General features: G+C 49.6%; 1 protein-coding gene across 2 annotated transcripts in view; it reads right to left on the bottom strand.

The window, feature by feature from the left end:
- Nucleotides 1–27,136, bottom strand: part of SEMA5B (sema domain, seven thrombospondin repeats (type 1 and type 1-like), transmembrane domain (TM) and short cytoplasmic domain, (semaphorin) 5B) — a 121,478-nt gene that overhangs the window by 49,436 nt on the left and 44,906 nt on the right. The window contains exon 2 of one of the 2 annotated variants that reach the window (XR_001002758.1): nucleotides 3,975–4,136. The exons of the other annotated variant lie outside the window; for it this stretch is intronic. The gene's annotated coding sequence lies outside the window, so the exon portion shown is untranslated. The remainder of the gene's footprint in view (nucleotides 1–3,974; nucleotides 4,137–27,136) is intronic. 2 annotated transcript variants of the gene reach the window in all.

The following is a 27,136-nucleotide window of genomic DNA, read 5'->3' as shown; positions in this document are numbered from 1 at the left end:
GTGGATAGTTTGGGACAGTACAAAGATGTGGTCGGATCCGTGCATGCTTTGGGAAGTTCGGTGGCAGTGAGCAAGGGGACAGGTGAATTAGAGCAGGCCATTTATCAGCAGGGCAACTCTAGACATTGGGAAGCTGGTCTTGCACCCAGAATGCAGCTAGATCTCAGCCCCATTTGCACCCTTGTGGAGAATTCCCCAATCCAACTGCGGTGCTTGGCTCCAGACAGAAGCAGGGAGAATGAGGAACCAGGTTGGAAGCCGTGTGGCCCACAGAGCTGCACCCAGGCAGGAGCAGCACGGCCACTCATACTGCGGCCGACAAGGAGGTCCTCTCCAGGGTAACCTCAGACCTCTTTGCTTTTAGTGAAAAAAAAACCATGAAAGGGTGTCATCAGGAAGAAAAAGACAACTTACAACCCTAAAAGATGAGGGCTTGAGTACAAGTGCCTGGAGCATATTGACAGCATGCTAGGCACTGTGCTAAGTACGCTCTTTCCCCTGCAGGATCTCACAGCAGCTTTGCAAGAAGGCCAAGAGGTGCCCACATAAGCATCATTCTCGAAGCCAAGGCACTTGCCCAAGGTCCCCCTGCCACTGCCAGTGAAGCTGGGATTTGAATCCAAGACTGTCTGCTACACAAGCCCAGACCCTAGGCCGCTACACTCACCATCCTCCCTGGAGGCCAAACTGGCCCCAGCCCTATCGTTGCATTCCACAGCCCTGGCTCCACACGCTCTCCAAGCAGCCCTCCCAGTTTAATTTGGTTTTCTGAGTTGGCTTCCTCACTAGGGAGAGTGCTTTCTGGCTATAAATTATTAAGCTGACTTCCTGCTGCACACCAGCCTCCTGTGAGTTTGGGCTGTGGGAGGCAGGTTTTCCCGGTCCTGAATGGCTCCAGAGAAATTCTAGAGGTTCCAGATGGACAGGGCAGAGTCTGGAGCCCCAAGCCCAGCGTGATGACAGCCACCTGGCAGCTTCCCCCAGCCCAGGCCTGACAGCCAGAGGCCAGGGTGGGTGGGAAGGAAGGCGATGCTTCCTTTACTCCCCACCTCCAGCTCAGTACATGAGGACCTTTGGGGAAGGGGATTCAGGCCGGTCCTCTTTCCTGGGTCCCCTCCATCCTCGCCTCCATTCAAAGTCTCCACTTGGCTGCCTGCCTGGGAAAGGGGGAGAAAAAGAGAAGGAAAATAAAAGAAGAGGAAATAGAGGGGAAACCAAGAGCAGGGAAGAATGTGTACTGTCTGCAGTTTGGCAGAGGGGGAAGGCATTGTGGAGGCAACCCTCTCCTGCCCCTGCCCACGGCCACCGAATATGGTGGCCCAGCAGTGGGCTTCTCCGTGGGGGCGACGAAGGCATCTTCCCACCCACCCATCACTCACCACTTGGGGGGCCAAGCTTAGCCCAACTCAGCACAAAGATAAGATTGAGATGCAGATGCCTTCCCATTGCTCTGAATAGAGCAGATTGGATACGGATTTTCCTCTTTTCTTCCCTTTTAGACCATCTGGGGGACTGGGGCCCAGAGGGAAGGTTTGGACCAGAGTGGGGAGGGGTAGGGGGAGGAAAGCCTTCCTAGCACTTTTCAGCTCTAAAATCTGGGGGGTGAGGGTATGGGGAGCCTCTCCTACCCCAACTCCCTTGCCCTCTCCCAGTGGCAAGTTCATCCCCTGCCTCTGCTTTCTGCAATCTGGGCTGAGTTCTTCTCTCCTCCATATATTCCTGGAAACCTCCAAGTCACGCATGTGTGTCATGAGTGTTCCGGCAGTCCTCCCTGCAGTCCCACCTACATCCCTCCAGCTGCAGTGGGGAAGATAAAACGAACAAGGTGATGACCGAAAGTTTAACAAGAAGGACTCTGACACAGATCACATGGTTCAACACTGTACTTTATAGATGAAGAAACTGAGGCTAGGAGGAGAGAGCAAGATTGGGCAGGGAGCTCACAGCAGAGACTAAGTAATAGCAGGATCAAGTAACAATGACAACAATAATAACCATGTTATTATGTACCCAGAAGTGTTCTATGCTCTTTATATTATGCCACTTAATCCAAACAATAACCCCGTGAGGCAGGTATTATAATCATCCCCATTTCATGGATGGGAAAACTGAGGCACAGACCAGTAAATAGTAACTTGCATGAGGTCAAACTTGTAAAAGCTGGATTCAAACCCAGGCAGTCGGGCTCAGGAGTCTGCCCCTTACTCGATGCCAGCACACCACACAGGACTCAGCCATTTAGAAAATGACATTATTTGACATAGCAATGTGGGTAGAGCCCAGGCCACTCCAGGGAATGTTTGCAGATGGCGAAAACCTCTTAAACATGGTCTATAATCTTCTGTATTTGTGATCATAGAGACTAGTCTTGCTCCTATGAACAGAGTAAGTCAACACATGGGAAGAACTGAAAACAAGAATACAACAAGAATGTTTACATCACTTGGGAAAACAAAGTGTGAACATCATGAGGGCAATTGTGTAGAAGACAGGCATGTGGAGGAAGATGGACCAAAAGCATGCGCTGAGAGCGTGCAATCATCAGGGAGAACCAGGCCCTTGCCTCATAGAGTAGCAGTGTGACTTAAAGGAAATAAGGTGAATAAACAGCATGTTTGGTTCATGCCTTGCACAGATTAGCATTACAAATGGTGGTGGTGGTTTCACTAAGGTAATATGATGACTAGGATTTTGTTTCTTATTTACCAAACATTCTGTAATGTTTTATTGTTTTTACAAGGAAAAAGAAAACAAAGGAGACTTGCCTACTTTAATTGCTGAAATTAAATGCTAAGGATGTCGCCAGACGCAAATCAAGCTTATCTATTCATTAGAGCAGCCTCCTTTTCCTCCTCCCCATGGGCAGGCTCTCTCCGTGGAAACATTTCACTATCAGATACTCAGTTGCGGCATAAAATGACAACTGCATTTGAAAACATGCCCACAGCTCAAAAACAGGCAGCAAATCCAACTAAAGGCCTGGATTTTCTTGGGATTTCCAGCATAAATTCAGTTGCTCAGCATAAACCTTTGTGGGGAGGGCCCATTTCTACTCACTTTCTGCAGTAACGTTCCTCACATCCAGAGAGTTAGTTCTCTGTAATTCAAAGAGCTCCTACAGAGATGGATGGTGGTGATGGTTACAGGACGGTGTGAATACTTAATGACACTGAACTGCATAACTTGAAAATGGTTAAACTGGGTTGGTGGGAATGTGAAATGGTGCAGCCGCTATGTAAAGCAGTCTGGCGGTTCTTCAAAAAGTTAAACACAGAATTACCATATGATCCAGCAGCTCCACTTCTGGGTATATACCCACAAGAATCAGAAGTAGGATATTGAAGAAATATTCCTACACATGTTCATAGTAGTATTGTTTACAATAGCTAAAAGGTGGAAGTAACCCAAGTGTCCATCAACAGATAAATGGATACATGAAATGTGCAAGATATATACAATGGAATATTATTCAGCCTTACAAAAGGAGGAAATTGTGATACATGCTACATCATGGACGGCCCTTGGGGACATTATGTTAAGCGAAGTAAGCCAGTCACAAAAATATAAACACTGCATGATTCCATTTATATGAGGTACCTACAATAGTCAAATCCGTAGAGATAGAAAGTAGACTGGTGCTTGCCTGGGGCAGAAGGAAGCCGGAGTTATTGTCTGATGGGTGTAGAGTTTCAGTTTTGCAAGATGAAGCGTTCTGGAGATGGAGGGTGGTGATGGCTGCATAACCATGTGAGTGTACATGATACTACTGAACCATGGACTTAAGAAAAGTTAAATGGCCAATTTCATGTTATATATGTTACCATAATTTTTAAAAAGGAAGAGCTGCTCAAACACGGTGGACTGAGGTCTTAGGAGGTATGCTGATGATACCCCAGATGAGGGAGTCTTCTCCCTGCTCTCCCCTCAGTCTGGTACCTGCTGCAGCCCCCTTACACTCCCCTGGGCACACTTACCCCTGACCAGTGAGAGAAGCCAGCCCCCTACTGTCCATCCACACCTTAGCTGTTGGGCTGGGGTATCAGGTGGCCCAGGGACGAGGTGATGGGCAACAGGAGACGGAGTGAAGCCTCAGGGCATCCAAGAGACGCAGGCCAGGCACCAGCTGGAACCACTCACTGAAGGGAGAGAATTTTGGGTGAGTCATGGATACATGATGAACTAGGCAAAAGAGATGAGGTCAGATATGAGGCCAGACTGCCCCTGGGACCACATGGTTGCTGCTGTGTTTGTTTCTTGGTGCTGCTTTAACAAATCGCCACACTAGTGGCTTGAAACAAACTTTTTTTTTTTTTTTTTGAGACAGGGTCTTGCTCTGCTGCCCAGGTTGTAGAGCAGTGACACGATCACAGCTCATTGCAGCCTGGACCTCCTGGGCTCAAAAGATCCTCCTGCCTCAGCCACCTAAGGAGCTGGGACAACAGTCTGCACCACCATACCTAGCTAATTTTTAAATTTTTTTGTAGAGATGATCTCACTATGTTGCCCAGGCTGGTCTTGAACTTCTGGCTTCAAGTGATGTTCCTGCCTCAGCCTCCCAAAGTGTCCTCCTGCCTCTCTCTCTCTAAAGAGACTACAAGCATGAGCCACCACGCTGGGCCTAAAACACACATGTATTATCTTATGCTTCTATAGGTTAGAAGTCCAACATGGGTCTCAATGGGCTAAAAATCAAGGCATTAGCAGGACTGCATTCCTCAATGGAGGCTCTGGGGGAGAATCCATTTCTTTGCCTCTCCCAGCTTCTAGAGGCTGCCCACATTTCATAGTTAAAGCCAGCCACATTGCAATCTCTAACCCTTCTTCCACTGTTACCTCTCCTGTGGACCACAGCTGGGCAAGGTTCTCTACTTTTAAGGATCCATGTGATTACATTGGGCCCATCTAGATCATCCAGGATAATCTCCCTACCTCAAGGTCCTTGACTGAATCACATCTGCAAATTCCCTTTTGCCTCGTAAGGCACCATATTCACAGGTTCTAGGGATTAGGACATGGAAATCTTTGGTGAGCCATTAATCTGCCTGCCACAGCCACCCTAGGGACTCCCGCTCAGTCATTCCCACATGGCAAACACATTTATGGCATCCAGAGACTCATCTGTGACTGAATTTCTGAAGAAGGAGTAGCAGCCAGTAAATGGATCCCAGCAAGTCATGGTCACATGGTCTCAGGGAAGAAGGAGCTACTCCTGGAGGAACACCAGGAAGCCGGACATGCAGGCCCGGGGGGCAGGGAAGAGGGAGGAGCAGAGATGTGGAAATGACAGGCACAGGAAAAGGGAACAGCATCTGTCCCATGAGAAAGAGGACAGCCATAAAATGGAAAGAGGGAGATTGCGGGAAGACCTTCCAGGTGAACTGCACTCCAACAAAAAGAAATTCATCAACACCAGCACACAAGGTGATTATTATTCACTTCCCAAAAGGATTTTCCAGTGTTCTTTAAGTAATGAGTTCCACTGTGTTCTTAAAATAGGATTTACACCCAATTTTTCAGTAACACATAAAGGGATGCTTGTAAATCTATGGAAATGAAGTGAGACCAGTAACATCTGCTGCCTTGCTTTCTGCGCTAGTGGTGTCAGAGGGAGACAGAAAGAACCACAGACTGGAGTGATGGGCTCAGACTCTGCCCCAGCTTCCTCAACCCCCTGACCCCCCATGAAAATTATCCTATTTAATGCACACACCACCCTTACTCTCATTTCACACATGTATAAACCAAGGCTAGAGAGGTGAGGGAAAAGTCACAATGGGTGGCTGCAGGTCAGGTCTGGCCCAAGGGCACTCTGAGTCCAAAGCCCCGTTCTTTTAGCCACTCACAGACAGCAGAGACTTTTCAGGGTGGCAAAGAGTCGTGTGTGTGTCTGTGTTGGTCACAGAAGCTGCATCCCTCCTACATGCTCAAGGAGATGAGCAGACAGCACCAGGGGCCATTGCTTACCTAGCGGGTCATTTCTGGGATGCTAATGAAACTTTTAATTAGAGACCAAGCCTTTCTTTCTAAAGTTATTAGAGATAAGAATCCGAACTGGCCGGGTGCTGTGGCTGACGCCTGTAATCCCAGCACTTTGGAAGGCCGAGGTGGGCAGATCACTTGAGGTCAGGAGTTCGAGACCAGCCTGACCAACATGGTGAAACCTCATCTCTACTAAAAACACAAAAAAATTACCAGGTGTGGTGGCCCGTGCCTGTAATCCCAGCTACTTGGGAGACTGAGGCAGGAGAATCACTTGAACCCAGGAAGCAGAGGTTGCAGTGAGCCTAGATCACGCCACTGTACTCTAGCCTGGGTGACAGAATGAGACTTTGCCTCAAAAAAAAAAAAAAAAAAAAAAGAATCTGAACAGCCTGAAAGAGGCTAAAAGGCTGTGATATAGGGCCAGGCATAGTGGCTCACGCCTGTAATCCCAGCACTTTGGGAGGCCAAGGTGGGCGGATCATGAGGTCAGGAGTTTGAGATCAGCCTGGCCAACATGGCGAAACCCTGTCTCTACTAAAAATACAAAAATCAGCTGGGCACGGTGGTGGGCACTTGTAATCCCAGCTACTTGGGAGGCTGAGGAGGAGAATCACTTGAACCTAGGAGGTGGAGGCTGTAGTGAGCCAAGATCATTCCATTGCACTCCAGCCTGGAAAACAGAGTGAGTCTCTGACTCAAAAAAAAAAAAGAAAAGAAAAGAAAAAGCTGTGATATAAGTGGCTGATTTTATTCCAATGTTATTAGAGCTAAGAATCTGAAAGGCTGGAAAGAGGTTAAAAAGCTGATATAAGTGGCTGATTTCGTGTCTCACTGGGGAGCCAGCTGTAGCAGATAAGAAGGGAGACAGAGAACACGGGGAATCGGGAGGAGCAGAACATCTGACTCCCTTGGCTTTCTGGAAATACCACTTGGGCATCAAAACAGATCATATAGAGGAAAGTGCCATAAAAATATTGAACCCTGTTTCTACTTCTCTGTCATTACACAGTCCAGGTTCTTTCTACCCTCTCAGTTGACCCTAACTTTTCTTTCTGGTTCTTTCTCCCAAATGTGTGGTTCTCAAAGGTTCTATCCTCAATTCCCTCTTCTCTCACTGTAGGCAATACTGGGTGGTCTCAGCCGCCCTCCCTCCCTCCCTCCCCAGGGCTTTCACTTCCACCCCTGCCCCACCAGCTCTGCGGATTGCCAGTCCTTCTCTTCCAGACTCCAGACCACCAGGCCACCTCCGTCTCCATGTCATCCAGGCATCACTACCGCAGCCTGCCCAAAATAAATTTGCCATCTTTCTCCCTTAACCTGCTCCTCCCACGTTCCTCATTTCTGTGATTGGTCCTACAATTTCCCCAAATATCCTGACTCACATTTCAGCATTCTCAGGCTCTCCTCTCTATCCTCTCCTACAGGCAACCCATTGTCGAGTCCTGGCACCTGTACCTCAGTGGATCCCAACCCTAGATGGGATGGCAGGTGACATGTGACAGATGAGCCAAGTATGTGGGGTGGAGGCAGAGGAGGATGGGAGGACACACGCTTGGTCTGGGTAGGACAGCTACCAGCTACCCCACTCCACTTTCCACCAGTTAACTGTTGCTGTGTGAGGACACAGGCCCAGACCTGCCTATTTTTAAAGATCTGCACATCTGGATTTATGTGACATTTTCCCCATTTTTAAAAGCTTACAACCGCTTGCATTTTTTGAAATCCCTACAGGCACCAAACAAAACATGTCCCCCTTTGACCTCTGGGCTTTGGTCTCTCTCTCCCACTGTTCCTTCTTTCCATTCCTACTGCCAAATATGTCCATGCCTCCCTCCTGGACAAGGGAACCCCCTCTTCCTGGATTGCCCTAGCCAGCTTTCTGCCTTCACCCTTTGCTGGGCTCAGGGCCCCACTGAACAAATGTTGAGTCCTTTAGCTTCAAACTCAAGGCCCTCCAGAGAAAAAGAGAATAGTGAGGGTGAAGGAGACAGAGAAGAGAAGGCTGCTGCCACTCAGGCTGACAGAGCCATTAATTAACAGAGTTAAACATCTGGTGTTTAATTAACACTCTCCCTCCTCTTTCATTCTCCCTCCCTTCAGCTTTCCCAGAGGGGCTCCACAGTGGGTGAAACTGAGCAGAAACCAGGAGAACAGCCTCCTGGCTGAGTCAGGGAGGGAGGGCGAGGAGGCTGGTGTTTGATTCCATGTGCTAGAGGGAAAAGGACAGTAGGGTAGCTTTGTGACTGGCTTACTTCACTTAGCATAATGTTCTCAAGGTTCATCTAAGGACAGGCTAGGAAGAAGCAGCTTGACGTTTCAGTGGTAGGGACTGTCCAGAAGTTTCTTGGGCAGGAGCTCAGTGCCTGGGATTATACAAGGAAGTCACCAGCTCTCTGTGGCTAACGTGATTGCCTCCCTGAAATTCATTCTCCCATTGTCTTTGATAATCAACTCCCACATTGCACAGAGTGGCAATGTTTCCAGCCTCAGATGAGACACTTGCTTCTTCAGCCTCTTTTGAAGCTACGGGTGCCCAGGTCTGACCAAGGAGAAATAAGCAGAAGTCTGCTACAGGCTCTGGGAGGACATTTGTCTTCCTTGTAAGAGGTAGACTCAATGGGCACCAATCCCTTTCCTTTCTCCACCTTCCTCCCTTGCACTTGAATGTGATGTCTTGAGCTACAGCAGCCCTGTTTTAACCATAAGACAAGAGATAAGCCAAGAGGGCAACAGAATACCTTGATGCTGTTGAGCCAGTGAGCAAAGACCAGCAGGTGCTGCCCCTTCTGAAACCTCTTGGGAAGTGATTAAATAAATCTCTATGTTTAAAGTTATTGTAGGTGGTGTTTTCTGTTACATGCATCCAAAAGCATTCATAAGTGATACATTCCCTACCCTAAAACCTCTTCTCTCTACGGAGATAAGTAAGTGACCACTTGTTTAATTAGAGTGGTGTAAAGTCAAGAGCAGACACGCTGCTCAGAGCGCCTCCCAATCTGGATGACCGAGGACCCAGGATTAGGAACTGGAAAGCAGATAGTAGAGTGGGCCATGGCTGCATGAGATGGGAGCTCTGAGGGAGTCCTCTCACAGCCTGCCAGAGAGTGGGAGCTCAGCCGACACGGGTTTGTGTGAATACATGAATGGCTGGATGTGCTGCTTCTTGGCACAGGTGGCCCAGCAACAACCAGCTGGAAGAAAGGGACTCTCCAGCAGCTAGCTTGAATCTCTGATTCCAGACCCTTCTCAGAAGGCCATGCTGGAACACCTCTCCCCTTCAGAAGTTCCCTCCTCCTCCCCACTTCCTGTGATGCCTACCTAACCTCTTATTTGGCACTTAATCAAACCTCCCCATTTGCTCCAAATATGGCTCTTGGTTTGACTGCAAACCCCGGGAGGCAGATACTACTTCCTTTTTCAGCCTCCAGGACCTACCAGTATCTTGAACACTGAAGACCGTTGATAAATGTTTTCACTTGAAGTTGATGCTTTGGAGGGTGCAAAGAGGTTTGTGACTTAAAGAGTTACTCAGAGAAGAGCCCCTCCTAAAAAGAATAGTCCCAGAAGTCTGTAGTACTGCCTGAAACTGTACTGTTAGACATGGACCGTATTGACTAGCTGGGTCACCTTAAGAGAAACCACCACTCAGAGCAACAGTTCTGTGTGAGGGGAGTGCCAACTCAGCATGGAAGTTCACTGTAAGAATGTTTATTATTATTATTATTATTTGAGATGGAGTTTTGCTCTTGTTGCCCAGGCTGGAATGCAACGGTAACATCTTGGCTCACCACAGCCTCTGCCTCCTGGGTTCAAGCGACTCTCCTGCCTCAGCCTCCCAAGTAGTTGAGATTACAGGTGCCCGCCACCATGGCTGGTTAAATTTTGTGATTTTAGTAGAGACGGGGTTTCTCCATGTTGGTCAGGCTGGTCTTGAACTCCCGACCTCAGGTGATCTGCCTGACTCAGCCTCCCAAAGTGCTGGGATTACAGGCGTGAGCCACCGCACCCAGCCTTAAGAATGTTTATTATAATAAGCTTTTAAAAGTGACAAGTCTTGGAAGAATTATCCCAGCAATTATGCACTTTTGAATGTAATCCTGTAGATTTTAGGGTGGTGAAGAACCTTAGAATTCCTCCTCCTAACTACCCCCACACGACTTTGAAACTATCTTCAAAAGTAAGCAAGGATCTTCTCGAGTTGAATTAACATGACATTTCTTAGGAGAGAAAGAGTAGCAGGTGCTGTTGGTGCCTGCCCCATGCGTGGGTGGGTGCATCCATCCAGATTGGCTGTTAATGGTTCACACCTGCAACCCTCTCCCGAGGCCTGCCCTTCACCCACTGCAGACTCCTGGAGACTACAACCCTCACCACCATTCCAAGGCTCTTGGGCAATCACCAGCTGACAGAGGAGTACAGAAGCCCAGCCCCCATGTCTCCAGGTGCAGCGGATTCTGTGGTGCTATTCAGGCTCCAGGGCTCCTCGTGGGATCGTGGGATCGTGTAGCCTTGGCCTCGTCCTCTGCTCTACCCTGGTTCTTCTGGAGGGCACTACCTGGTTGGTTGCTTGCTCAAGAATCTACTCAGGCTTTGCTTCTTCCAGGGAACCTGGCCTGAGATAGGCCCTTCCCAGACGAGGACTGAGAAGGAGGTAGGGGAAGAAGCAGGCTGGTGTCAAAACTAAGCTCTTCACACTTGTCTTTTGGCCCAGGGCTCTGCCCTGTCACTCTATGTGCACGAGAGACCACGCACCAGGCCCAGCCCTCAGCCCGCCAAAGGACAGTAGCCTTGACCAGAGCTAGCATGTGTTCCTGCATCCTCCATGCGCTCCTGACCTCCCTGGCTACCCCCTTCTCTCCAGAAAATGTGCAGATCCTCTCCAAAGCTCAGCAACGCTTTCCCAGAAAACTAAATCCAAAAGTCAATTGGTCTTCATGTCACCACATTATCAGAATTGGGCCCCCAGGAAGGTTTAGGCTCAGAGACTCACAGAGTATTAGTGTAAAAAGGGCCTTTGGAGGTGATGTAGCTACCTCCTTCACAGTTTAATATGGATTATACTTCTGCATCTGTGCCTCTCCCCTGTTATTATAATTGTGATAATTATGGTCTGCTTTATTCTCCTCTGGACCATTTACACAGGTGCACAGAGACGGAAATGCATGGATGCGAATCCCCGACCCCAGGCTCTTTTTTCAGGGTTTGGCTCCCTAGAGGCAATGGACCTGAGTGAGGGACGGTGGCCTTGGGGGTGACCTAGTAGCAGGGTAGGATGGGGGTCCAGCCCACAGGTGCTGTGCCTCTTAGATTGGAAGGGTGGGAGAAGCAGCTGTTTGCACTCTTACATACCCTACTCCAACGCCCACCCCAACACTACTGGAAATACATTTCTTTCCAGTAGAAATGGAAGGGCAGTGGAAATCAGGTCAGTTTGGATCTTCCTATGGTTGATAATGTCACTGCGGGCATCTGAGGTCATCCTGTCCATCCTGCAGGCTCCAGGCAAGACAGTTCCTCCTCCAGTCCAGGGCAGCTTTACTCCGGCCACATCTCTTGGTGACCTCAGCTGTGTCTGGTGGCCGTCGTGGTCAGGACATTCTTACACCTTTTCTGCGACACGACCCAACATTCATCAAGGGTCCTAATAAATGCTATGGGCCATAAGTCTTGGGGCAGGTCATTTTCTCTCTTTGGGGAACCCCTCTTTTGAGCATTCTATCCTCTGTTCACTTGCCAATGCTTACATCTGACTCCATTTTTCTCACCAATGATCCTCAACTTGTCAAATCCCAGATACCAGGACTTCTGGTGAAAATACATGGGTTCTGTGCTCGAATAATTTTAATTATATCTAAGCTTTCTCATGTTCTTTTTTTCTATGACAGACAGTGTGCTAATTGTTTTTCAAATGTGATCTCATTTTATCCTCACCATATGGCTATAAAATAAGCTTTGCTGCCTTTTTTCAGATGAGGAAACTGAGGCTCAGAGAGGTTGGGCGGCTTGCCCAAAGTCACACCAGAAGTGGCAGAGCCGGATCTGCCCTCAGATCTCGTTGATGCCAAAGCCCATGCTCTTAGTCAACCTGCTTCCCGCCTCCTTCCAGGGATGCTTTGGAGAGAGGTTCCCCAGGAAGGAAGGTGAAGGGGCTTGGTGCTCTCTCCTGGCTGTGGGGCATAGAGAAGGGATGCCACCCTTTAGGGATCAGATCTCCTCCTGATTCCCTGTATCCAAAGCTGAGTCCAGCCCAGTTCCTGTCCCACTGCCCAGAGTTTCCTCCCTGTGTCCTATCCCATGCTGGGTTCTGGATGCATTTTCTTTCTCTCTCCTGGTCAGGATGCCTGCTACTGCCAGGGCCTCTGATCATAATTCTCTATTCCAGTGTCTCCAATGAGAGCTCCCAGCTCCACTTCCATTCTGCTCCACCTCATGGACATCACAGCCCCTAGGTTCCCCCAGTCTTCCTAGCATCCACCTGCATCGATATCTCTGTGTCCCGCTCACTGCTGTGGGTGCTGGAGTCACTGGCCCCTTCTGCTTTCCCAAGTTCCCTGACGCAGGGAAAGTCACTGCTCATTAGTTTGTGCCAACAGCGGGGGTGGCAGAGAGCAGCGAGGCAGATAATCTGAGGTAGTGGGGAATGTAAGAATCGTCTCTATTTGGCTGTGGAAGGTATTTTTGGACTTACAGTTGAATGTGGGTGTATGTTATATGCTGGGAACTCACAACACTTCAAACCAAATACTGAAGCTCAACCAGCAAGACCTGGCTGCTGGTTTCAGGAATTAGAAAGCTGTCCACCCTGTTCCTATTTCCTGCAGAGCTGGGTGACTCCGTGACTCAGCTGATGTTCAGGACCAGCTGAAGCAGAACTGCTACTTCTCTAGGGCTCAGAAACCACACTTGCCCCTGACCTAGAGCCTGGGCTGCAAATGTGGATGCCCACAGCAGGTGGGCAGCCAAGTGAGGCCAGCTGGTGTCACACAAAAGGGAGTGGCAGAGTGAGGACTGTGAACCCCTTCAGGAGGGCACCATCACTCCTCAGGGGATGCTGCTCCTCAGCTCCAGCTGATGACAGAGGCCAAACAAAACACATCTGTGAAAGAATTTGGCCCACTGACAACTGGTTTGCAGTCTCCAGCCTTGCGGTTCACACACTAATGTGCATCAGAATTGCCTGGAGGGCTTGTTACAACCGATTGTCGGGCCCCTGCCCCAGAGTTTCTCATTCAGTTGATCTAGGGTGGAGCCCAAGATTTCGCATTTCTAGCAAGTTCCCAGGTGATGCTTGCAGTCTAGGGGCCACACTTTGGGAACCACTGCTATAGCCCAGCACCTACAGAATAGGAGAGTTTCCCACTTCCTTACCTTTTAATATTGGCAAGGCTTTGTTTGGTAAGTGTCAACTCAAGAGGTAATCATGTCCTTTAGAAGTTAAAAGTCAGAAGAAAGGGTGAGACACATTTATTAAATGGCAAATATGCATCAGAAACTTTCATGAACATCTCGTTTAATCATCACAGCCTTCCTGCAAGGTAGGTAGGTATTATTGCCCCTACTTTACCGCTGAGGATCTAAGGCACAGAGATGTTCATGACTTGCCCAAGGTCGCAGAACTAGGAAGGACAATTCTGGGACTGAGATCTAAATCAGCCTAACTCCAGTGCCCATGCTTTTCCCAAATCATCAAACTGCACAGAGAAACTGGGCCTCTTTGCCAAATATACCCTCTTTCTGGGGGTTGAGCAGAATAGCCTTCCCTTTAGGGGCCCTTCTAAGTGTGTCCATTGGGGCAACTCACAGGAAGGGCTGGGTCAAGAGCCAGAAGGCTTGGAGAGGGGAGAGTCCTTTGCCTCCTTCCAAAGGGAATGATCAATAAAGACCTGGTCCTGGAGCACTACCCAGTGGCCTGTAATTCCCAGGAGACAGGAGGGCTGACCCTGAGGCAGCATAGTGCCCTGAAGTGCCATGCCTGAGGAAGTCACTCCTGAACAAACCACCTTAGTCCTTGGGAATACATCAGAGCGGGATGGGAGAATTATCTGGTTAATGTCTGCAAACTCATGGCAGCAACCATGTCTGTTTTGCTCAGTGCTATATCCCTAGCTGCTAACCCAGCACTCATCACATAAGAGACACTGAATTATTTGTTGAATGAGAGAATGACTGAATAGTGGAACAAAGGGCAAGGAATCTTTGCTCTCAGCCAAAGGGACTATGGATAATGTGCCCACTCATGGTTGAAAGTGTAGACACTCATAAAGCAGCCAGCCTTGAGAAGGGAGATGTGGCAGGTGATAATTCTGCTCCAGGTAATTGATCGGAAATGTTTTCCAAATCCATCGTGGGCCATGAAGCAAAGATATTAACAGGCCTGCCTGCCAAGAGCCAGCAAGAATAAGGTCTTATTCACCTCTGGATCCTCAGCCCATGTCTATTGAATGAATGAAAGCAAGTCTCTGCTCCTGAACGCCCAGTGGGGAAGGAGTTCACACACTTATTGCTGCATGGGTGCTGGTGGGCCTCTGCCCAAGAAGCCTTCCCCAAGGCTTTCTGGAAGGTAGGTGGGGCATGGTGAGAAAAGCATGGACTTGGAGTGGGAAACTGTGGTTCAAGCCCTGATATCAGCCACTCCTGAACTTGTCAATAGACACAATCCCAGTAGGAGCAACAGGCACCGTCTTCTTCATCCTTGAGCCTTGCTGCCTCCCTTCTCTTTAAAACAGGGGCAATAATGATAGCAACAAAAATAGCAATCATAACAACTTCTTCACAGACTTGTGAAGGTGGGATACTTGTGCACTGAGAGCGGAACAAGCACTCGACAAATGCTTATTGTCCACATGGATCCGCTGATAGATCCACCATGGCTGGGTCACTTCTCCAGCGTGGAGAGTTTTGAGAAGAGTCCCTCACTGCTCCAGATAGGAAGCTCTGCCACTACCTGACTTGCTTTCCTCTTGCTGCAACTTAAACCCTTTTACTCCACTGTCTGTGGTGACAAGGAATAGGCTGGCAGTTGGTGAAAGCTCTCTCTAACACTGGTCTCCCCTGCCTTCCCGGGAAAGGAGCAGAAACACACTTTTTGGAGTCAGGAACTAATGCTATGGAGAGTGTACAGTGACTTAAGATGTATCCAAATGAGTGCAACTCCAAGCCACATGGTAACACAAATGGTTCTGCTGCCCGTGTGTAAAGCATGCCAGCCCTTTTCCCTGGCATGTGGCACACTCCAGATCTCTCCCCTCATCCAGTTATGTGTGTGCAAAACTCAGCCTGGATCAGTCACCCTCGAAATTTGAGTCAAATAAAATTAAAAATAAAAATTGTTCTTGGATCACACCCTGTTCTGCATTATCTGTGCTATGGTTTGACTTTATTCAGCTCTTTAACCACTGGCTCCAGATGATCTCACAGATGTAACTGGGCCAGCACTGGGGAGAGAGACCCCCACCTGAGTTGGTAAGAGCCGTTGGGATGCTGGGCTGGGTACAGGACAGGTGACAAGCAGAAAGGCAGTGTCAGGAATCATGCAAATCCCCAGGTGGATGGGTCCTTGCTGCTCTTCACAACCACGATGCCATCAGATTCCCTGTGAAGTCTGCAGAAGGCTTGTCATGGCTCCCATTTAACTGATGAGAAGCCAGAGGCCCTGAGAGCAGCTACAGATCCAAATGCTCAGAGTGGAAGTTAGCCCAGGTCTGCCTTCCCACCCCGCAGCCTCTCCAGGCTCCCGGAAACACCTTTATTCCCCAAGTCAAGCCGTGATGGCTCACACTGGATAAGGCCCCGAGCCACAGGGAGCTGGGAGCCTGGAAACTGTGGGAGAACCCCTACGGATTAATGACAGGTCATTCAGAGTGTCTATATACCTTGTTTTGGAAATCTAAGAGGTAAACATAATTGGATCCCAAGCTCTCCAGAAAAATCACTCACAATGCTCTCTTTGGGGAGTGAGCAGTATTGATTCCGGGGCAGGAAAGAGAAATGATGGATGCTCATCCCAGTCTGAGCCCCTGGACTCCAGCCTATATTCAGGCTACGTTTACGTCCTTCTTTCCCTTTACACCGCTAGCTTCCAGACTAGATGCCAAGTGGCCCGGGGCCTCTGGTGCCCTGAGGGGAGCCAGCCAATGAGCTGCTAACCCAGAGGACATAAGCTAGTCCAGCTCAGCCTCTGCCATGTGACCAGCCAAAAGCAGAACTCCAAACCCCACCCCAAGATGAGTGGGGCCCAGCCTGGCAGGCGGTGGAGGGTGCTGCAGAGTGAGGAGGGGTGGAATATCGACAGTCACCAGAAGGAAATAAAGAACACTGAGGCCAGTTCATCTGTGAAGGTCGTGAAATGGACAGAGTTTTCTTCCTTTTGGTGTACGTTATTGCAGTTATGATGGTGTTTGTGCAATAAATGAAACAGTAAAGGGAAAGTGTTTTGGGTCTGTATTGGGGGTGCACGATGCTGCAAACTTGGTGGGTTGTAGATTCCCAGGGAGGGCAGGCAATGTGGAGCCTCACTATCCCACTCTGGAAATCTACAACCCACCAAGTGTGGAGCCCAGGACAGAGGGGCAGAGGTATGGGAGTGGGGATGGGCGGAGAGGGAGGGGAAGGTAGGGAGAAATTCTTCAAACCCCTTCAGGATTTCCTTCTGGAGGGCTGTGAGTCTTCCTCACCAGGCTCAATTCCTGGTACTCTGGGTCCTGCCAGCTCAGATTGCTGAACTTCCAGAACATAATTGTCTTCCAGCTCAGCAGGGCACAGTGTCGGGCCGGCTAGGAGCAGGCTGCCGTTCCCCGAATGTACACCCTGTCAGTGCCCAGATCCATCTGGAGAGCAAATGGCTGGCTGAGGGGAGAGACAGCCCAGGCACACCACCCCCATCTGCTCCCACCATGTGACACACACTTGCGGGCGGGGAGGGAGAAGCCTGCAGGTGGTTGGTTGATGTAGCGGGGAGGGTGGAAGAAAGAACAGGGACCAGCAAAAACCCACTGTCCAGCCCCGGCCAGAAGCCTTTCTGGGAATTGCTCCCAGCCCTACTCCCATTGCCAGGTAATCCCCCTCACTCCTACACACACACAGGGGAAAGACAGGTCTGAATGAAGGCCAAGCCTGGGACTCCACCACCACCACTGCCCCAGACACAGGAATGTGTATGTGGGTGCACACTCGCCTGTGCACATGCCTGAGATCCAGATCATTCCTTCAAAGCTTCTTTGCAGGTGCAATCATGCAGCCTTACTGCTCCCTTAGCCCTGAGCACCTACAAGGCAGGTGACTAGTCCTTCTGGGTTTGGGTGTATGGGTTGGGGAGGGTGAGGCAGGGACACATGCCTGAGGACCTCTCAGGTCGAGGGTGTCCAGGAGGTGAGCAGGCCATGGGGCTTGGTTGTGGGCAGAATAGAGAGCTCTAGCCCTGGGCCAGGGGATGGGAAGAGAAGGGGGGTGGTCTTTAAGAGAAGTACAGTGAGCTCTTTCTGATCTGGTATAAAAGAAGCCCTTCTTGGAGACAGAAAGATGGTCAAGGGCTGACAAAACCCTTCCAGTGCTTAATGAATGTCTCTCTTTAAACCTGGCCATTGGTGCCAAAGCCCCTTAAGTTCCATATTCATAGAGCTCAGTTATAATAAGAATAACAGCTAACAGGCTTACTATTTGCAGGACTTTATCTATGACTCACCCTGTAGGCCCGGCCCCCACCCCCAGCTCTCCTTTCCACAGTGGAACTGGAATAGAGTTATCTTCGTAGAGGCCTGTTGGAGGAGCATCTGAAATGCAAGAATTCTGGGGAGGGAGCCCGGAAGTGTCCTCCGCTCAGGTCCACAAGGACAGCAGAGATATGGAAGGGAGTGGGAAGCCATGTCATTTTCCTCCCAGAAGCTTTAGTCAAGTGCCCACAGGTGTGGTCTGCAGGCAGACGTGGGGAGCACCAGACGAGGAGAGATGGAGTGGGGACCCTGGGTCCAGGGGTGAGGAGCAGTGGAGTAAGGAGAGGCACAGCTGAGCCCCTGCCTGCCAGGAGAGCTGCCGCTGCTGCCTGGCAGGAAAGGAGTGTGATGGATGCTCCCCTGCCCAGCTGTGCCTCAGCCTTGGCAGGGGAAGGAAGGACGATGAGACCCTGAGTCAGGGAACATGGATTTCTGCCTGAGGAGGCGGAGACCAAGGCAGAGACCTGCCCTCTCACTTCTCCTCCCTACTACCCCCCCCTGCTTTGGCACAGCCTGGGTTGACACTGAGCACTCATGCCACAAAACGTGCAGCCCTGGGTTCAAATCCCAGCCCAGGCTCCCTTAGCCTCTCTGAGTCAGTTCCCTCAACTGTAAAACCACACAGGGCAGTTGTGAAGATTAAAAGATAATGTTTGCGGAAGCACATAGCACTGTCTGGCACCTAGAAAACACTCAATAAATGTCAGCCATTATTTTATCATCATTATTAGTGTTGTGATTATGCGGACCTTTCGTCTCTCTCTCCAGATGCTCACAATAGCCTCCTAAGTACGCTTCCTATCTTTCATCTCTCCTCTCCAATCCGTCCTACTCAAAGCTGCCAGAACACAGTCTACAGCAATGATTTGGTCACACTATTCTGCTGCTTAAAACCCCCACCAGCTCCCCACTGCCTACACAATCAAATCCAAATGCCCTGCATATCAAGGCCTTTCCATCTGCCTCAAACTCCCTCTCTTGCCTCCTCTTTGGCCATTCCACCTCTGTCCAACCTCCTCATCACATCCCAAATCTAGATACTCTTCACGTCATGCACTTGCCCACCTCGATCCCTTCGCTTCTGCTTGCCCATCCCTGTGGAATGTCCTCTCCTCCAACGAAAACCTCCTCAGCCACCAAGGCTCAGACAAATGCCAGCTCATCTATGAAGCTCCTTCTGACCCTCACGCAGCCAATAGCTTCCTCTGCTGACAGATGCAGCGTGTGGTTTATATACTCTCATCATTTCCCTGCCCTGTGTTGTGCTGTGCAGATGCAGGAAATGCTTCTCAAAGTGTGCTCCTAGGACCAGCAGCATCTGCACCTCCTGGGAACTTGTTTAAAATGCAAATTCTCCCGCCTCACCCCAGATCTACTGGATCAGAAAGTCTGGGGGCAGGGCCCAGTAATCTGTGTTTTAACCAGCCCTCCAGAAACTATTGCACACTCAGTTGGGGAACCACTGATGTAAGGTACCTGTACCCTACAGGTGGTGCTTGGTACACAGAGAGAAGTGATGGGTTACATCAGATCACTTGGGTAGCTTTGAAAAAATACAGCTGGTTGGGCCTCACCTGCAGATATTCAGATTTAATTGATCTGGGGTTAGTCCTGTGCATCCATGTTTTTTTTTTTTTCTCCCAATATTTTATTATGAATATTTTCAAACATACAAAGCAGTTAAAAGACTGCACAGTGAACACCAGTATACCCGCCATCTAGATTCTATCACCAACATTCTGCTGTATTTCCCTTATCACACATCTGTCTACCCATGCATTCATCCATTTTATTTTTTGGTGCATTTCAAAGTAAGTTGCAGACATCAAACACATCACACAAACACATCTGAGTGATTTAAAAGCCCTCCGGGGCCAGGCACAGTGGCTCACGCCTGTAATTCCAGCACTTTGGGAGGCTGAGGCGGGCAGATCACTTGAGGTCAGGAGTTCAAGACCAGCCTTGCCAACATGGTGAAACCCGGTCTCTAGTAAAACTACAAAAATTAGTCTGGCACAGTTGCACACCCCTGTAATCCCAGCTACTCAGGAGGCTGAAGCACAAGAATCACTTGAACTGGGGAGGTGGAGATTGCAGTGAGCCAAGATCGGGCCTCTGCACTCCAGCCTGGGCAACAAGAGTGAGACTCTGTCTTGAAAAAGAAAAAAAGCCCCCCAGATGGTTACACTGTGCAGTCAGGGCCTCCCTCATCACAGGTGAGAAACTGACAGTCTCTTAGGCTCAGCTCCTGCTGTGAAATGAGGAGAAGGAGAAGGATGATGCCTACTATGCCTCCCTGTCCCACTCTTACAAGGACTGAATGAGATCACATTTGAGAAAGCCCTTTGTAAAGGGTCATATGATTAACAGAAAGCGATCCCTGACTCCATGCTGGAGAGGAAGGTGTCCAGAGCTGTTGCAGGATCACTAAATAATAAACGAATTGCAAATAAATGACAAATAATTCTTTAGTATAAGTGTATCCCAAATATTGCATGAGACATACTCATACTCATACTGAAATACTCTTTGTTGCTTACCTGAAATTCAAATGTAATTGGACAACCTATATTTTTACTTGCTAAGTCTGGCACTCCTAGAACTCAGTCCTGTATTATGGAGAGCACCAGGATCAGAACCCTCTACCCAGAGAAGAGTCAGGGCTGGCAACAGGGACTACAGCTCTGCCTAGCCAGCCTCTCATGCTCCTAGGATTTAAATGTTAATGTCATCCAAAAACACCCTCACAAAACATCCAGAATAATGTCTGATCAAATATCTGGGCACAGTGGCCCACCCAAATTAACATATAAAATTAACCACCACAGTCAGCAAGTCTCAAACATTAGAGTACAAAAGTCTCACTGGGGAGAACCAATTAAAATGCAGGTCTCCAGACCCCACCCCAGAGATTCTTATGCACAGGTTTGGCACAGTACTCAGGAGCCAGCATGTTAGCCATCGCTCCAGATGGCTGGGATCCGAGGGCTCCATGGGCCCACTTTGGGAAGCACTGCAGTTGTCACTCAATAAATATTTGCTGACTAAAGGGATGTTGGAGGTAGGAGTGTGGGCAGGAAGGCATCTGAGCCAGGGCCAGACCACCTCTGCAAGACTGTGTCCTAGGGGCTCTGTGAATGGCCTCCAGTGGAGTGATGGCAGATGGGGAACCAGCCAGCCAGTCCCGCCCCCAGGCAGGGACCCACAGCTGAGTTTACAGACAGACACAGGAGACAGAGCTGCAGGCAGTGGGCAACTCCACCAGTTGGGCACTAACCCAAAGGGCAAACCCTTGAACCAGGCCTAGCCCCACCTGGGCCCCAGGGTGCCCTTCTCTGTCCCATGCGAGTTGGTGGGGTGGACGTGCTCGGCCTCTCATGAGCCGATGAGATCATGACTCAGGAATCTATGTGCAGTCGGTTGCCCCTGAAAAGAACCGCTCACTCAGCTGGGGAAGCGAGCAGCTGAATGTTCACAGGCCGGCTGGGGAGGCGGGGCGTAGGGCCACAGGGACCCGCGCAGCATCCCAAACACTTCAGAAAGGAAGAAAATCAACCCTGGGCTGTACAAGCCCATGATGAGAGAACTGTTTCTTCTTCTTTTTTTAATAGACTCCCATAGACTGGTGGTTAGAGTTATGTCCCTGAAAACCTTACAGTTAAATAGGTAACTGCCAGAGAATGACAGTGTCTGGGCAGAAAGAGACTCTTGGTGGTGGGTTAGGTCCATCTCCCAGGACCAGCGTTCTAAACATTTCATCGTGATAGAAGGCTGGAGGCGGACCCCTCCTCTGGGCAGCCTCCAGGAGGGGAGAGGCATGGGCAGCCAGTTTCGTGTCAGAAGAGGCATTCATCCTCAGGGCCTTGCCTGATGGGGAGTTAGTAGGTGCTCAATAAATGCATGTTCAGCTCAACTGAGCAAAGAGTAAAGCAAGAGGAGAGGAGCCTAGTGGCTGCCCCTCTTCCAGGCCTCTTTTACCCCTGTTACCACGTCCTGCAGCTCTGGGCTGCTCTGTTTCCACCCCTTCTGTGCGACCTCAAATGCCACCTGGCTACCTTCATGCCCGTCCTCCTGCCTAGGTCCTGCTTGGCCATCTTCAGCCTGCCCTGTGAGCCATCGCACAGCAACTGGGAAGGCGGTTCAAAGAGGGAGACGCAAGACACAAAGAATGCCTTGCAAAGAAAGGACAAAGCACTGGGGCTCTGCAGGCTGGAAAAGAACAATGGGATAAATGGGATGGGAGGCGGGGGAAGAACCAAAGTCCTCAGGTGTCTGAAGGGTTATAACTGAGAGAGGATGACCACAGACACCATCGCTCTCAGAACAAGGCAAGGTGAATGTGGACAGTGGAAAGACCCGCTGAGGAGAACATTCAGGATGGGAGCAGCAGAGAGCCCCTCTGTCTCTGAGATCACCTGGGTGTCTCCAGGAAGAAATGCTTTTCTGCCTGGCCTGGCCTGCAGAGCCAGCCAAACAACCTGCCATCCACAAATGCTTCCACATCCTCCCCAACTCTCTTCCCGGATTAAGCTTGTGCTACCTCTGGGGGTTCCCAGTTCCACATAAGTTTACCACCTGCTGTGTAAATAGCACTTACTTTCATTTGTGCTACAGTGTCTTTTGGCTGCCTTCAAGGGCCTCCCTTCTCTCTTGTTCTGGTTTCAGGGACTTGGAGATGAGATCCACATGTCACCCTATGGCAGCCTTAAGGGAGAGGGGGATTCACAATTGGGATGTCCCCTCCTCACTGTCTCCTTTCTGTCCTGGGATCCTGGTGATTTTTCAACTCACTCCAGAAAGACAATCCCTTAAAGAAGAAACAACAGGCCATCCATCTGGTTTTCCCAAGGCCGGGACCATGTTGTCTCCAGCCCCCCTCCAATAATGCCCGGCTATCTGGCTGTTTGTTTTGGCCAAACCAGCTTATGGGCTCAAAACCTTTAAGGGAACATTCTAACAGCTCCTTAGATTTACTGGGTTATGTCAGAGCACGGGCAACTCCCCATTTGTGGATATGACTTTACTGATTTTCCCCTAAGTGTGTGGCCTTGCATATCCAGGGTGAAGGGATGCTACACTTATCCGGGCCATATGCAACAGCTCGCCTGACATTTCATCACTTGGAAGCTGCTGATGTTACCTACATTTTGTACTGGACTCTGCCACTGACATCCCCCACCCAAAAAGTATCATTTCTCTTCCGTGTCATTCTTAAGCCAGTCTCTGACTCAAGACACAAAACCCCATCCCAGTCCCAGGATGATGTATTCTGGTGTGGATCTAAAGGACCAAGGAAGCACTCCCCGTTTCAGGGACGCTAGGGTGGGCAGTGGTGACTGATGGTCAGCTTCCCTGGAGAGCTTCAAGACCAGGACCAAGGCCAATCATTCTGGCCAGCCATGCTCTTCCTGGATGCTCTTCCATTTGGGCAATGACCCAAATTATTATTATTTTTATTGTGGTGAAGTATCCATAACACAAAATCTACCATTTTAACAATCTTTCAGTGTCCAGTTCAGGATCTTTAAATGCATTCATGCTGCTGTGTACTATCGCCACCATTCATCTCCAGCACCCACTCAACTGTCCCAGCTGAAACTCTGCCCACTAAACAGTAACTCTCCAAGCCCCACACCCCACCTGCTCCTGAGAACCACCGTCCTACTATCTGTCTCTGAAGTGCATTCATGCTGCTGTGTACTATCGCCACCATTCATCTCCAGCACCCACTCAACTGTCCCAGCTGAAACTCTGCCCACTAAAGAGTAACTCCCCAAGCCCCACTCCCCACCTGCTCCTGAGAACCACCATCCTACTATCTGTCTCTGAATTTGGCTACTGTAGGTTCTTCATATCAGTGGACTCTTACAGTATTTGCCCTTTTGTGTCTGGCTTATTTCACTTAGCATAATGTCTTCAGGGTTTATCCATGTTGTAGCATGTATCCCTAAGTTATTTTTTAACGCATGTCACCAGGCAGCGCTTTGAAGACATGGCAAAGAAGGAACAGACATGGTTACTGGAGTGGCATCCATAAATGTGGGCATGAACACACACTTGGCTCTTGCAGGCTGGTATGTGTTAAATAGACATGTGCTTGTGCACCCCCTCCAACTGCCCTCCACGAATTGCAGAGGCCTGCCCTCCCTCCCTTTGGGAGCAGTTCTCACACCGTCCTGCGTATAACATAAGAGACACCTGAAGAGCTGGCTACAATGTGGGTCCTAGGCCCCTCAGAGCTTGTGTTGGGCCCAGTGCAACAGGTGATGATGAGGTAGGGGACTGGGCACCCCGCTTTGGGAGGCCTTCCATCCCAGGGCTGCTCCATGTTCCACAAGGGACAGACGTGACCCTAGCCTTGGTTCATGTGTGGCCAGGCTGCATTTGACAGCTTCCTGGGAAAACCAATAGGCAGGGTCCCATTGGGAAATAAGGTCAGCACATCCCTGAGAGCATGTCTGGCCTATGAGAGTCAGATCTAACTTCCTACACTCACCTCCTACTCTTTCCCATGGAGGTCCCCAGTCACTTCTCAACGAGTTCCTGAACAGCACACCGAGGACAAAGCAGCATGCTGGAGGCAGAATAAGACAAGAACACCGAAGCTGTCACACAGGCAGAGCTTGACCCAAGCCATGAGAGAGGCACACGGGCACTGTTTTTTGAGTGGAGACAGAACACTTTTGGAGCCGGAAAGGCTTCTCAGCTTCTCAGAGGAGGTGGCACTTGAGATAGACAGAATCCTGACAGTAGATAGAAGCAGCAGGGGTCACATTCCAGAAATGGGTGATGTGGGTTTAGGAGGCAACCAGGATCTGGTGTGACACGGATGGATGGAGTCTCTGAGTCGGAAGTCTGGGTATAATTCCAAGTGCTTTGCATTTGGCCACATGACCATGGCAGGTCATCAGCCCCTGTAGGCTGTGCTCCCCAAGTCAGGGCTGGAGTGACAGGAACAGAAGCTGGGACCGTACAGCGGAGGGCTTTGGCTGCACTTAATTTAGAGAGAATTTGGGAGCCATGCAATGCTTTAGAGCAGAGACCTACACTCCTTTTAGCCACAGGTAGGACAAGGGTGGAGGGTCATGCCTCTTGACTTCTCGTGTCCCACGAGCAGCAGCTGGTTAGCCTGACACCTCCAAACCCTTCCTCATTTCCTAAGTGGAGGATTTCCTCCAGTGAGGGCATAGTCTCCGGAAGAGGGTTTCCTCTGGCTCCTGGGAGGGCTGACAGCCCCCTCCCAGCACTGGTTCACAAAATCAGGAAATGTGGATGCTAAATAATTCATAAACATATTAAATAAGACTGGCTCTAGCCTCGATCCCTGGGGAGCTCGCTGTTAATACTTCCCTCATTTAACATCAGCCTGAGCCAGACATCATTAGGAAGGGAAATCTTCTCTCTCTTTTAAAAAATCATGTAGCTTAAATGGTTTGGGATTGTTTGCTGCTTTGCATGATTCCTGCCACCGCTCCCGCCCATTACGGGGATAATTAAGAATTGACTACAGTTGGCAAAAAGCATTCAACAGCCAACTTTTTATTTGGTTTTTTGAAGTGCCCCGCCCTCCTCCTGTTCCCCCACCAACCCCTGGTCTTCCCTTTCTAGTCCCTGCAGCCACGCAGCCCAGATCCCTTCATGCACCACCCCCAACTCCCCAGGTCTGCTGCCTGTAAACACATTTAGAGTCCCATGGAAACCACACACTGAATGGAGAAAAAGCAGGGAGACCATTCACTCTCCTCTTATTCTACTGCCCCATTTCCTCCAGGCACCTTGCCTGATGTCCCTTGGGCCTAGGGCCAGAGTGTATTTGTTCGGCTGCCCTGGTCACCCGGGAATGGCATGGGCTCAGATCCCAGGCCTGTCCACCAGCTGGTCATTCTCTCTTTCGAGAGTCACTCTCTCTGACCGGCTGAGGCAGGATTAAAGACATCAGGAGGAAGGGCGTGCCTCTGATCACAGAAGGAGGGGTTATAGACACCAGGCAGACACCAGCTGGCCAGGCAGGGCGGCTGCGGGATGTCGGGCAGGACCTGGTTGACCAGGGCCAGTTCACCTGAGCCTGGTGTCCATTCCCCCAACCCCACCTGCAGCACTCCTCAACCTCCTGCTGGTCAGAAGAGGCAAGGGGCATGTGGCCAGTCTAATTCTGAGAGGCAGCTCCAGGCATTGGGGTGATCTTTAAGGCTCATCTCCTTTATTTCCCTGCCTCCAACCAGAAGTACATCTACGTCATTGCAAGGATTTTGTTTTGTTTTGTTTTGTTTCATTTTTTTCTCTGTCCTCATGTCATTGATTTCTAGTGTTCTAAAATCCTGAACATTCTTTTTACAGTCTAACTTAAATTTTTTCTCCTGCAGATTCAATGCATTATGGGTTGTTCTGAGCTCAGGAAGCTGGAGCCTCACCTTGTGCACAATAAATCATCCAGGGGAGGGGAAAAACCCTATAAAGACACACAAGAAAGCCAAGCTACTTTTGGGGGAGCACAGAGAAGCTTCTAGAATGGCTGGCAGAGTCCTATTACTTGACTTGGGTGATGGTGTAAAAAGCTTAACTTTACAATAACCCATTACTAAAACATCTACTTTGTGTGGTTGTCTATATTTGTTTTATAGCATCTCAAAGTTTGAAAACTAAAATAAAAAAGAGTCATCAAAGTGTTTAGTCAGTTGTATCTTCATTCAGGCTCCCCTATGAAACTCTCCTTTAGGGTGAACAACCCCCATTTCTTTAGCATCTCCTCCAAGGCTCAGAATCCCTGCACCAGATGGTTGACCAAATCCTGTGGCAACTGTCTCGAGGGAACATTTCAGGCCTCGAGAGAACCTTTCAGGCCAGGTACTACTGGAGCACTTGAAGGATCAGAGAGTCAGGACTTCCTTGAGTTTCCAGAACAGGCTGTGTGACTGTTTTGTGCTGGTTTGCTAATAAATATCTTAAACAGGAAGAATTTGGCCTGAGATTGACTTTCATGGTAACCCAGGAATGAGGTGAGGAGGAGGCCTACAGCTCTCACCTACCACTAAAGATTGGAGGCTACTGATGTTTACCAAATTGAATTTAAGAGTTGGGCAGGACCTGGTTGACCAGGGCCAGTTCACCTGAACCTGGCACCCAGTAATTGCCCAATAAATGTTAGTGTTATGATTATCTTACCCCTGCTGTGGAAGCAGAGGGAAAGGGAGTGGTAAGGGACAGGGTAAGGGATAGAGAAAAGAGGAGGAAGGAGAGAGAAGCAAGGGCAGGTCATTCCAAGAGTTTGGATCTTAGTAGGAAATTCATCATCAGCTTCATCATTGGTCTTACGTGCAGAGGAGTAAAGAAATAACCAGCTAGCAAGGCTGGTACAGGCCGCCTTTTCCTTCCTACAACGTTTTGCTATGGAGGGCTTGCCCATAGTTCTCTAAGTAACCTTCCTTCTTCTCTTCTACTTCACTCCC

The sequence above is a fragment of the Colobus angolensis genome, unplaced genomic scaffold, assembly GCF_000951035.1.
Source record: "Colobus angolensis palliatus isolate OR3802 unplaced genomic scaffold, Cang.pa_1.0 Scaffold31, whole genome shotgun sequence".
Lineage (NCBI taxonomy): Eukaryota > Metazoa > Chordata > Mammalia > Primates > Cercopithecidae > Colobus > Colobus angolensis.
The sequence above is the reverse complement of the archived record's forward strand: the minus strand, read 5'-3'. Positions and strand labels throughout refer to the sequence as shown.